At 43.7% G+C, this 12,175-nt stretch overlaps 1 pseudogene; it reads left to right on the top strand.

The window, feature by feature from the left end:
* Window positions 1–204: 204 nt before the first annotated feature.
* Window positions 205–4,750, top strand: LOC111966703 (nuclear receptor subfamily 4 group A member 1-like; annotated as a pseudogene).
* Window positions 4,751–12,175: the final 7,425 nt, after the last annotated feature.

Raw genomic sequence — 12,175 nt, 5'->3', positions numbered from 1 at the left:
TCTGCTAACCATGTGTATGTGACTAATAAAATTTGATTTGATTTGATAACTCATGCAGGGATTGTTAACCCAGGGGTACAGGATGTCAACTACAAATTCATGACTGTAGATTCTAGTATCTCTTATAGTCAGCTCACACAGGCCCTCTGTAAAATTGCCTTTGTAAATGTTCTCACGTATTGTCTGCACCTTTACTCAACAGAAATGGCCTGCATTCACCCCCCGCATGGAGTTCAGCCTTATGATAACAGCCTCTACAACTGTCTCTGAGCCTGGACCTTCCCTGCAGGTTAGCCATGGACGTGAGTAGCCAGACGGACCAGCTCTCTGCCCCCTCCCTGCCTAGCATCAACTCCCTGGTGGGCACCTACACTGGCGAGTTTGATGCCTACTCTTGTCAGATCGCCATAGCTCCTACAACCTCTAGCACAGTCTCGGTCCATGAATCGCCCTTCAAGCTGGATGACTTCCAGATTTATGGCTGCTACCCTGGCAGCTTTGCCCTGAGCTACTTTGACGAAGCCCTGTCTTCTGGTGGCTCTGAATGTTTCGGCAGCCCGGCGTCAGCCCAGTCTCCCTCTACCCCAGGCTTCCAGCCCCAGCCTGCTTGGGCCTCGGCCTCCGGCCCCTACTCTCCCGGCCCGGTCTGCTGGGTGGCTGATAAGACTGAATTATCACAGACATCCTCTTTCTTCACCTACGGCCCCGGCTCAGTAGAGGATCTGTCTCCTCTGGATCAGCCCCAGCTGGCTGAGCAAGGCCCCTTCTCTCTGAGTCAGGAGCAGCACTCCTCCCTGCTTTCTTTCTCTCCTCTAACCCTGGAGGCAGGCACCCTAGATGACTCTGGCTTCATGGAAGGTAACATGTCGCTGAAACCGAACAGCCCTACTGGAAATGAGGGTCGCTGTGCTGTCTGTGGGGACAACGCCTCCTGTCAGCACTATGGGGTTCGTACCTGTGAGGGCTGCAAAGGTTTTTTCAAGGTGAGCAGCTTTTTCCTCTCTTCCGTCAATTTATTTCATAAATTGGTGTATAATGCATTTTTCATGCAATGCAAACACAATTCATATATGCATCTCCATTACTAGCCTGAACTTAATAGCTTTTTAAAGTTTTTTTTTCCTGTGTTCTTTGCAGCGTACTGTACAGAAAAAAGCCAAATACGTGTGCCTTGCCAACAAGGACTGTCCAGTGGACAAGCGGCGACGGAATCGCTGTCAATTCTGTCGTTTTCAGAAGTGTCTGGCAGTAGGCATGGTGAAAGAAGGTGAGCCCAGCACTTCAGATGCATTTTACTACCACATCTTTCACAATAACTACTGTTTCTTTCTCAGTTGCTAAGACATTATTGACCTTGGATCTCTCTCGCTCTCTAAGTTGTGAGAACAGATAGCTTAAAAGGTCGAAGAGGTCGTCTGCCCTCCAAGCCAAAAGCAGCCCTGGACCTATCTTCTGCTGGGGCTCCAGTTAATATCATTGCCTCTCTTGTGAGGGCACACATCGACTCAAACCCTAGTGTTGGGAAACTGGACTACTCTAAGGTAAGGACTACTGCAAATTCTCCATTGTGGTCTGTCTATGACTTATTATTTTTKGGGTTTAAGGTCGCTGTTGGTACTCTTTCTAAGGATGGAGCATAMATTTAACCAAAAGAATACAGGGCATTCCCCTAATGGAACTAAACCTTCTCCTTCCTTTCTAATTCAGTACCAGGAGACTGTGGCCAGTCTGTCAGAGAAAGCGGACGTTGGAGACGTCAAACAGTTCTACAACCTCCTCACGGCGTCCATGGACGTGATTAGCAAGTGGGCTGAGCACATCCCTGGGTTCACTGCCTTCTGCTCTGAGGACCAGGAGCTGCTACTGGAGTCAGCCTTCGTGGAACTGTTCATCTTGCGACTAGCATACAGGTAAGAAGAACCAAATGATGTCATTGTAAAAAAAAAAAATTGTTCAGGAGACCACCTTGCATATACAGAGCTATAACTGTGTTGTATTGACATTGGTCACTGTATTGCTAGGATTATACAGTAATTACAATATGAATGACAGGACTGATTGCACCCACATCTAACATTGTGCAGATATTTTAGAAGCAACAATCATGGGTTATCAAAGAAATTGTTAATCCATCCTATTTATATTCTCTTTCCAAGGATCAACCCTGAGACGCACAAGCTGATCTTCTGCAATGGAGTGGTGCTTCACCGGATGCAGTGTATACGGGGCTTCGGTGACTGGATAGACTCCATCATGGACTTCTCCCAGAGCCTCCACCGCATGAACCTGGACATGTCGTCCTTCTCCTGCCTCACAACCCTGGTCATAATCACTGGTGAGAGCTCAACCCACCTACGCGCCAGCCTATCATGGTTTGTTAAGAGACATCACACCATAATCCAGTACAGTATGACATTGCAACATAGCGCCTGCAGTCAATCTTTATGCTCACCCTGACCTGAGTTGCCTGAACAAGCTGGATATACATACATCTTGATTCACAGGCTTACATAATGTTATTGTCTTACAGAATAATGATAAATGTCCTATTTTAAAAAATTATGCTCTCCACACTTTCTGGTCACACACGTGCCTTTTCTGTCTCCTGATTCTCCACAGACCGCCACGGCCTGAAGGAGCCCAAGCGGGTGGAGGAGTTCCAGAACCAGCTCATCACCTGTCTCAGAGATCACGTCTCGAGCTGCGCCTCGGACTCCACTCGGCCCAACTACCTGTCCCGCCTCCTGGGAAAACTGCCCGAGCTACGAACTCTCTGCACCCAGGGCCTGCAGCGCATCTTCTATCTTAAGCTTGAGGACTTGGTCCCACCACCCCCCATAGTGGACAAAATTTTAATGGAAACTCTGCCTTTCTGAGAGCGAAAGAAGACTATACAGTTTGCTAAAGAGACAATAAATTATGAACTGATCTCCCTGTTGGAGTAGGGATAAACAAATGAAAGACTCTTAAAGACTGACATGAAAGTGCTGAATAATAMTATCTTAAAAGCTCTGAAGCTATTCAAGCACTCTCACTTGAGGAAAATAGGACCTCTTGTGCATTAGCAATGGCCATAGTATGGTGCTAAAAGGATAATTAACTTTATCATTTCAATAATAGTTTTGTGTTTTAGTGCAGTATTTCAGATGTATGGCTTTGAGTGTGCACTAATTATTTATACTGGAGTAAAAAACACAGGCCATGGACCAAAAGCAGACTGCAATAAGTTAAGGAAACAAAGTTAGATTTTGATGAACATGCGTTAGTGCACTTTAAAAATTGCATCAGTCATTACATTTCACAGGCCGAAGKACTGCATCATCTTGCTTCGTATGTACATTATGCCTTATGCCTTAGCTAGATGGTATTTTTGAGATTCAGGTTCAAGATTTTACTACTATCATGGTGTTATAGCTTAGCCACAATGACTCCACTGGAGCATTGAGACTGAAACATGTTACAATCATAAGGAAATTTGAGAAGGGTACCTGATCTTGTTGAGAACTACCAATTGCAGATAGTGATGTTGTATAAATATCACTGAAATATGGCAGCTATGATTGAGCAGCCAGAACAAATATTACAACTTAATTATGTTTTTTTGCATCTAAGAATGTTTCACACTGAGTGTATAAAACATTAGTAACACCTACCTAATATTGAGTTGCCCTCAGAACAGCCTAAACTCGTCAGAGCATGGACTCTACGTGTTGAAAGTGATCCAGAGGGATGCAAGTTGACTCAATCTTCCCACAGTTGTGTCAAGTTGACTGAATGTCCTTTGGGTGGTGGACCATTCTTGATACACATGGGAAACTGTTGAGTGTAAAAAAACAGAGTAAAAAATAAAAAAAACATTATACAATACACAGCGCAGGATCACGTTACAAATATTAACTGACATGACAACACTAACAATCTTTTGTACAAACATACAAAGCTATTTAAATACTGGTCAAGAGTACATTTTGAGTACACAAAATGAAATTTACAACAAACAAAACAATTCTCAAAGAATGTCACCCCCCCCTCTTACCATGTAGGTCCACTGCTTGGTCAAGAGTTGTTGATATCTGATAGTTTTACATAATACATGAGAGGATTGTAGGGGTAATCCAAGCACTAATGATAACTTTTTTTGCTGCTGGTAACCCTCCATAAATGATTATTTTCTGAACCAGTTGCAGTACAAATGAAGAGTCATCATTCAACAAAAATAAAGGTGGATCTTTGTTCACAAGGAAACCCATAATTTTTGTGAGGAAATCTGAAACGTGACCAGAATTGGGACACCACAGGACATTCCCAAAACATGTGCATTAATGTTCCAACAGCATTCATACGGCATCTATTACATACTGGAGTAGGAATCAGCTTCATCTTAAAATGTCTAAATGGGGTTGTATAACTTGTAAGCTGGTGTGCTGGGTTTTTAAAGGTAACAAATACATTTCCCCAAATGGTATCCCAGTTCAGGTCGTGCCCCAACCCCTCCATTTCAGTTGCAGTTCTTGAAGCACTCAACCCGGTGGGCCTGGCACCTACTACCATACCCAGTTTAAAAAGGCACTWCAATCTTTTGTCTTGCCCATTCACCATCTGAATGGCACACATACACAATCCATGTCTCAATTGTCTCAATGCTTAAAAATCCTTCTTTAACCTGTCTCCTCCCCTTCATCTACACTGATTGTTGACTGTTGATTTAACAGGCGACATCAAGAAGCAAACGATTTCCATTACATTTCCAGATGCAAATAGCACTTGAATTCTATGATTATATTGCTCAAGAAATGAGAAACATGATTTAAAGCTATTGTACATCATTTGTTTTGCCACAACTTTGGAAGCATGCTTGGGGTCATTGTCCATTTGGAAGACCCATTTGCGACCAAGCGTTAACTTCCTGACTGATGTCTTGAGATGTTGCTTCAATATATCCACATAATTTTCCATCCTCATGATGCCATCTATTTTGTGATGTGCACCAGTCCCTCCTGCAGCAAAGCACCCCCACAACATGATGCTGCCACCCCCGTGATTCACGTTTGGGATGGCGTTCTTCGGTTCGCAAGCCTCCTTCTTTTTCCTCCAGACATCAAGATGGTCATTATGGTCAAACAGTTCTATTTTTGTTTCATCAGACCAGAGGACAAATCTCCAAAAAGTATGATCTTTGTACCCATGTGCAGTTGCAAACCGTAGTCTGGCTTTGTTATGGCGGTTTTGAAGCAGTGGCTTCTTCCTTGCTGAGCGGCCTTTCAGGTTATGTCGATATAGGACTCGTTTTACTGTGGATATAGATACTTTTGCACCTGTTTCCTCCAGCATCTTCACAAGGTCCTTTGCTGTTGTTCTGGGATTGATTTGCACTTTTCGCACCAAAGTACGTTCATCTCTAGGAGACAGAACGCATCTCCTTCCTGAGCGGTATGACGGCTGCGTGGTCCCATGGTGTTTATACTTGCTTACTATTGTTTGCACAGATGAACGTGGTACCTTCAGGTGTTTGGAAATTGCTCCCGAGGATGAGCCAGACTTGTGGAGGTCTGAGGTCTTGGCTGATTGCTTTTGATTTTCCCATGATATCAAGCAAAGAGGCACTGAGTTTGAAGGTAGGCCTTGAAATACATCCACAGGTACACTCCAATTGACTCAAAATGTCAATTAACCTATCAGAAGCATCTAAAGCCATGACATCATTTCTGCAATTTCCCAAGCTGTTTAAATGCTCAGTCAACTTAGTGTATGTAAACTTCTGACCCACTGGAATTGTGATACAGTGAATTATAAGTGAAATAGTCTGTCTGTAAACAATTGTTGGAAAAATTGCTTGTGTCATGCACAAAGTAGATGTCCTAACCGACTTGCCAAAACTATAGTTTGTTAACAAGAAATTTGTGGAGAGGTTGAAAAACTAGTTTTAATGACTCCAACCTAAGTGTATGTAAACTTCCGACTTCAACTGTATAAGTCTCCAACTTTAGTGATTTTTACAATTCGTTCCAGTCATTGGAAATAGGAAGCCAATTCTAGATTTAATTTTTGGATTGGTGATGCTTAATGTGAGTCTGGAAGGAGAGTTTACAGTCTAGCCAGACACCTAGGTATTTATAGTTGTCAGGACCGTCCAGAGTAGTGACGCTAGTCGGGCGGGCGGGTGCGGGCAGCGATCGGTTGAAGAGCATGCATTTCGTTTTACTAGCATTTAAGAGCAGTTGGAGGCCACGGAAGGAGTGTTGTATGACGTTGAAGTTCGTTTGGAGGTTTGTTAACACAGTGTCCAAAGAAGGGCCAGATGTATACAGAATGGTGTCGTCTGCATAGAGGTGGATCAAAGAATCACCCGCAGCAAGAGCGACATCATTGATATATACAGAGAAGAGTCGGCCCGAGAATTGAACCCTGTGGCACCCCCATAGAGACTGCCAGAGGTCCGGACAACAGGCCCTCCGATTTGACACACTGAACTCTATCTGGGAAGTAGTTGGTGATCCAGGCGAGGCAGTCATTTGAGAAACCAAGGCTGTTGAGTCTGCCGATAAGAATACGGTGATTGACAGAATCGAAAGCCTTGGCCAGGTCGATGAAGACGGCTGCACAGTACTGTCTTTTATCGATGGCGGTTATGATATTGTTTAGGACCTTGAGCGTGGCTGAGGTGCACCCGTGACCCGCTCGGAAACCAGATTGCATAGAGGAGAAGGTACGGTGGGATTCAAAATGGTCGGTGATCTGTTTGTTCACTTGGCTTTCGAAGACTTTAGAAAGGCAGGGCAGGATGGATATAGGTCTGTAACAGTTTGGGTCTAGACATCCCCCTTTGAAGAGGGGCATGACCGCGGCTGCTTTCCAATCTTTAGGAATCTCAGACGATATGAGAGGTTGAACAAACTAGTAATAGGGGTTGCAACAATGGCGGCGGATAATTTTAGGAAGAGGGTCCAGATTGTCTAGCCCAGCTGATTTGTAGGGATCCAGATTTTGCAGCTCTTTCAGAACATCAGCTGTCTGGATTTGGGTGAAGGAGAAGCGGGGGGTTGGGCCAGTTGCTGTGTGGGGTGCAGAGCTGTTGGCCGGGGTTGGGGTAGCCAGGTGGAAAGCATGGCCAGCCGTAGAGAAATGCTTATTGAAATTCTCGATTATCATGGATTTATCAGTGGTGACAGTGTTTCCTAGTCTCAGTGCAGTGGGCAGCTGGGAGGATGTACTCTTATTCTCCATGGACTTTACAGTCTCCCAAAACCTTTTGGAATTAGTGCTGCAGGATGCAAATTTCTGTTTGAAAAAGCTAGCCTTTGCTTTCCTAACTGACTGTGTGTATTGGTTCCTGACTTCCCTGAAAAGTTGCATATCGCAGGGACTATTCGAAGCTAGTGCAGTACACCACAGTGTGATTTTGTGCTGGTCAAGGGCAGTAAAGTCTGGAGTGAACCACGGGCTATATCTGTTCTTAGTTTGTTTTTTTAATTGAAAGGGGCATGCTTATTTAAGATGGTGAGGAAAGCACATTTAAAAGAACAACCAGGCATCCTCTACTGACGGGATGAGGTCAAAATCCTTCCAGGATACCCGGGCGAGGTCGATTAGAAAGGCCTGCTCGCAGAAGTGTTTTAGGGAGCGCTTGACAGTGATGAGGGGTGGTCCGAGAATGATTTACATGGTTATCAAAATGTCACGCCAGGGTAAGCCTACACGAATCACAGCCCTTATTTTAAGTGTTTCTAAAATCCCCTATCGGTAAAATTAATGGTGGAAAAACAATTGGAACCATTTCCCTATTTGACTGGTAGGTTTTATGGGTATTATGACACCTCCACTGTGGGGCTCTATAGTTTCTCTCACTTGTGATAGGATAACTTTCATTTAAAAATACCATCTAGCTAAGGCATAATGTACATACGAAGCAAGGGATTGGCCATACATAAAACCGTATGATCCAATCATAAATTACAATTACTTCCCTTCCCCAGTCGCTCAAGTGACTTATTTCAACAATGAATAGTGAGACATTCTCACACTTTAAAATATGTAGAGTATGCTTCAATTGCTGAGTGTAGACTACCACTTCTGGCGGGTTGCTACAAAGGCAATCATATGAAGAGACCATTCATGAAGTACAGGTGCTCCTTACATAGGTTATCAATTGCCCAAAATCAGGCAATAAGCATTGTGATGGGTGCAACTGCTAAGATGGAATACGTTGGTGACCCAGTGACGCTAGACTGAAGACAGACAACTCCATGGGGAATAGACTTGGGTTTCACATGGCCTTGTGGGAACACAAACTGCCATGGCCTAATTTTGTCACCATGATCTGCGTCAACGATAGTGCACAGAAATGTGTGTGCAAAGAGAGACATGGTCTGCAGTCAGACTCAGAGCATGCAGCAAATGCAATCTGTGAGGAAACTTAACACATATTGCATCCTAGGGGAGTTGATAAAAAGTAAATCCCTTTAAAAAGTTTGATACAGATTTTACTCAATGCTCCATTGGCTTGGTTACCTGCCAGTCACGTAGGTCGTTTCTTTCAATCCAATAACCATTCTTATTATTATGAAGTAATAATTACATATTAGCTGGGAGCTGTTACAAATCTGTATGTTATATTCAAACAAAATGTGATTAAAGCTGCACTAGTCATGTACAACACAATGTATACGGTGTCTGTCTGTATGACTACTGCTCAGTTCAATTAACTATAAAGATATAAGGGTCAAGTTCTTTCACTTTGTCCCATTTAGCTATTCCTACTGCATGAATATGTCATGAATTGAACATGAATTGAACATGAATTGTGCCAGCAGCATACCACCCTGCATACCACTGCTGGTTTGCTTCTGAAGCTAAGCAGGGTTGGTTCCGGTCAGTACCTGGATGGGAGACCAGATGCTGCTGGAAGTGGTGTTGGAGGGCCAGTAGGAGGCACTATTTCCTCTGGTCTAAAAATATACCAATGCCCCAGGGCAGTGATTGGGGACACTACTGTGTGTAGGGTGCTATCTTTCAGATGGGATGTTAAATGGGTGTCCTGACTCTCTGAGGTCATTAAAGATCCAATGGCACTTATTGTAAGAGTAGGGATGTTAACCCTGGTGTCCTGGCTAAATTCCCAATCTGGCCCTCAAACAATCATGGTCACCTAAGAATCCCCAATTTGCTCATTCATCCCTTTAACTATTCCCCAGGTTGTTGCTGTAAATGAGAATGTGTTCTCAGTCAACTTACCTGGAAAAATAAGTGTCCCATCTGTATTCCTACCAACAGACACTGCATGTTCAGATTCAGCATAGATAGATATGGGCTGGGTGACAGAGGAAGCCCCATCCAGACCACTGGTGGGTGATGAGTTAGAGCACCTGATCAACACTAATTCTAGACTAGTGTCATGCCATAGAGAGGCTTTTATTCTCTATTTTGGGTGGGCATTCTAGTTTCTTTATTTCTATGTTTTCTGTTTCTATGTTTTGGCCGGGTATGGTTCTCAATCAGGGACAGCTGTCTATCGTTGTCTCTGATTGGGAATCATACTTAGGCAGCCTGTTTTTCCACCTTAGTTGTGGGTAGTTATCTTTGTTAGTGGCACTATAGCCCTAGTAAGCTTCACGGTCGTTTCTTTGTGTCTTGTTTTGTTGGCAACATTTACATAAATAAAGGAAAATGTACGCTCACTACGCTGCACGTTGGTCCAGTCATTTCCACCTAGACGATGCCCGTGACAACTAGGGCTTAGTCCAACAGTCCTCATGGAGAACTTGGGCGAGCACGTTTTGCATTGCCCGGTCCCCTGGCTGTTGCTTGAGTGGGCGAAGTTAACACTCACTTTGAAGCCGGGTGTCCCGGCGACAGAAGCAGAATGCCCCGCTCAAAACAGTCGGCGAGTCTGGCTGAGTCAAAAACAAAACAACAAAATGTACACGATAGACACAAACTAACTTATGGTCATTGATTAACAAACATTTTAACAGCCATTTGCATCAGAGGCAAACTGAATAGATTTACTATGCTGTTTGTCATTAGTTATAAAAACAGTAACAACTGTTTCTCTCTGTTTGACATTTTTCAATCGTCTGTCGGTTTATAGTATTGACTTTCACTGCTCCCAACTCTACAATTCTCCGCTTTCGCCACTTAACATAGTCTGGCGTCCCACGGCAGTGCAAAACGAGCACGCCCCTTCTCACTGTGTATGAAGGCTTTCACTCCAGCCCTAAACAAATGTAACTGGTGTGAAATGGCTAGCCAGTTAGCGGTGCACGCTAATGGCATTTCAAAACGGTGACGTGCTCTGCATCGTTACCTATCGCTTTTGTGGAGCGATAGGTAAGGATGCTTCTAAGGTTGACTGTTTTCGATGTGTGCAGGGGGTCCCTGATTCAAGCCCAGGTTCGGGCGAGAGGGAAGAAAGCACACCTGAATCAGCCAATCAAGGTCTTGAGGAACAGGGTGCATATTCACAAAACACTTCTTATGCAAAAACTTAAGAAGCTTCTTAAAAAATATATAATAAAGTTCATAAGATAGTTCATTAGTGCAATTCCTCAACAATATCTTAAGATTGAAAGATTTTCCTACAAACTTCTCAAATATCTTGTTAGAATCTTCTTAAGATATTTGTTCCTAGGCAACCGACAATCATGTTAGCATATTTCTTACTGAGATTACTGTCGTAAAACATTTTATTTAATATTTATGAATTATTTTACCTTTATTTAACTAGGCAAGTCAGTTTGTGAGTGTAGCCTATTCTCTCACTGCCCTGAGTTTAAGACAAGGATTTAGCTATCTTAGAATTAAGAACAAATCCAAAAACGTTTTGCTTAAGGTGAAAGATAAGAAATAACGCAGAACATTTCCAATAAACTTTGAGGAATAGCAACTTTGCTTTACTTTCTTCATAAATCTATAGTTGAGGAAAATATGGCAGTTAAGAAATAAGAAATTAAGGTTTTGTGAATCTGGGCCCAGGTCCAAGGAGGGTTAGCCACCCCGTTCTAGAATGGTTGGTTAAGAATCACAGATCGGCTCTTAGACATAAACAAACTGCACAAAAACTGAAATTTCACATTTACATAAGTACTTTGTTGAAGCACCTTTGGCAGCAAATTACAAACTTGAGTCTTCTTGGGTATGACGCTACAAGCTTGGCACACCTGTATTTGGAGAGTTTCTCCTATTCTTCTCTGCAGGTCCTCTCAAGTTCTGTCAGGTTGGATGGGGAGCGTCGCTTCCCAGCTATTTTATGGTCTCTCCAGAGATTTTCAAGTCCGGGCTCTGGCTAGGCCACTCAAAGACTTGTCCTGAAGCCACTCCAGCGTTATCTTGGCTGTGTGCTTAGGGTCATGGCTCTGTTGGAAGGTGAACCTTTGCCCCAGTTGGAGGCCATGAGCGCTCTGGAGCAGATTTTCATCAAGGAGCTCTCTGTACTTTGCTCAGTTCATCTTTCCCTCGATCCTGACCAGTCTTCCAGTCCCTGCCGCTGAAAAAACATTGCCACAGCATGAAGATGCCACCACCATGCGGGCGGTCATGTGCCTTTTAGAGAAGAGTGGCTTCCATCTGGCCACTCTACCATAAAGGCCTGATTGGTGGAGTGCTGCATAGGTGGTTGTCCTTCTGGAACATTCTCCCATCTCCACAGAGGAACTCTGGAGCTCTGTCATAGTGACCATCAGGTTCTTGGTCACCTCCCTGACCAAGGCCCTTCCCCCCCAGATTGCTCAGTTTGGCTGGGCGGACAGCTCTAGGAAGAGTCTTGGTGGTTACAAACTTCTTTCATTTAAGAATGATTGAGGCCATTGTGTTCTTGGGGACCTTCAATGCCGCAGACATTTTTTTGGTACCCCTCCCAGATATGTGCCGACACAATCCTGTCTCGGAGCTCTACGAAAAATTCCTTCAACCTCATGGCTTGGTTTTTGCTCTGGCATGCACTGTCAACTGTGGGACATTAGACAGGCGTGTGCCTTTCCAAATCATGTTCAATCAATTGATTTTACCACAGGTGAACTCCAATCAAGTTGTAGAAACATCAAGGATGATCAATGGAAACAGGATGCACCTGAGCCCAATTTCAAGTCTTATAGTAAAGGGTCTGAATTTATATATATTTTTAAATTTAAACTAGGCAAATCAATTAAGAACAAATTCTTATTTACAATGACGGCCTACC

Source organism: Salvelinus sp. IW2-2015, linkage group LG7 (assembly GCF_002910315.2).
Source record: "Salvelinus sp. IW2-2015 linkage group LG7, ASM291031v2, whole genome shotgun sequence".
Lineage (NCBI taxonomy): Eukaryota > Metazoa > Chordata > Actinopteri > Salmoniformes > Salmonidae > Salvelinus > Salvelinus sp. IW2-2015.
Note: the sequence above shows the minus strand (reverse complement) of the source record. Positions and strands in the feature narration are given on the sequence as shown.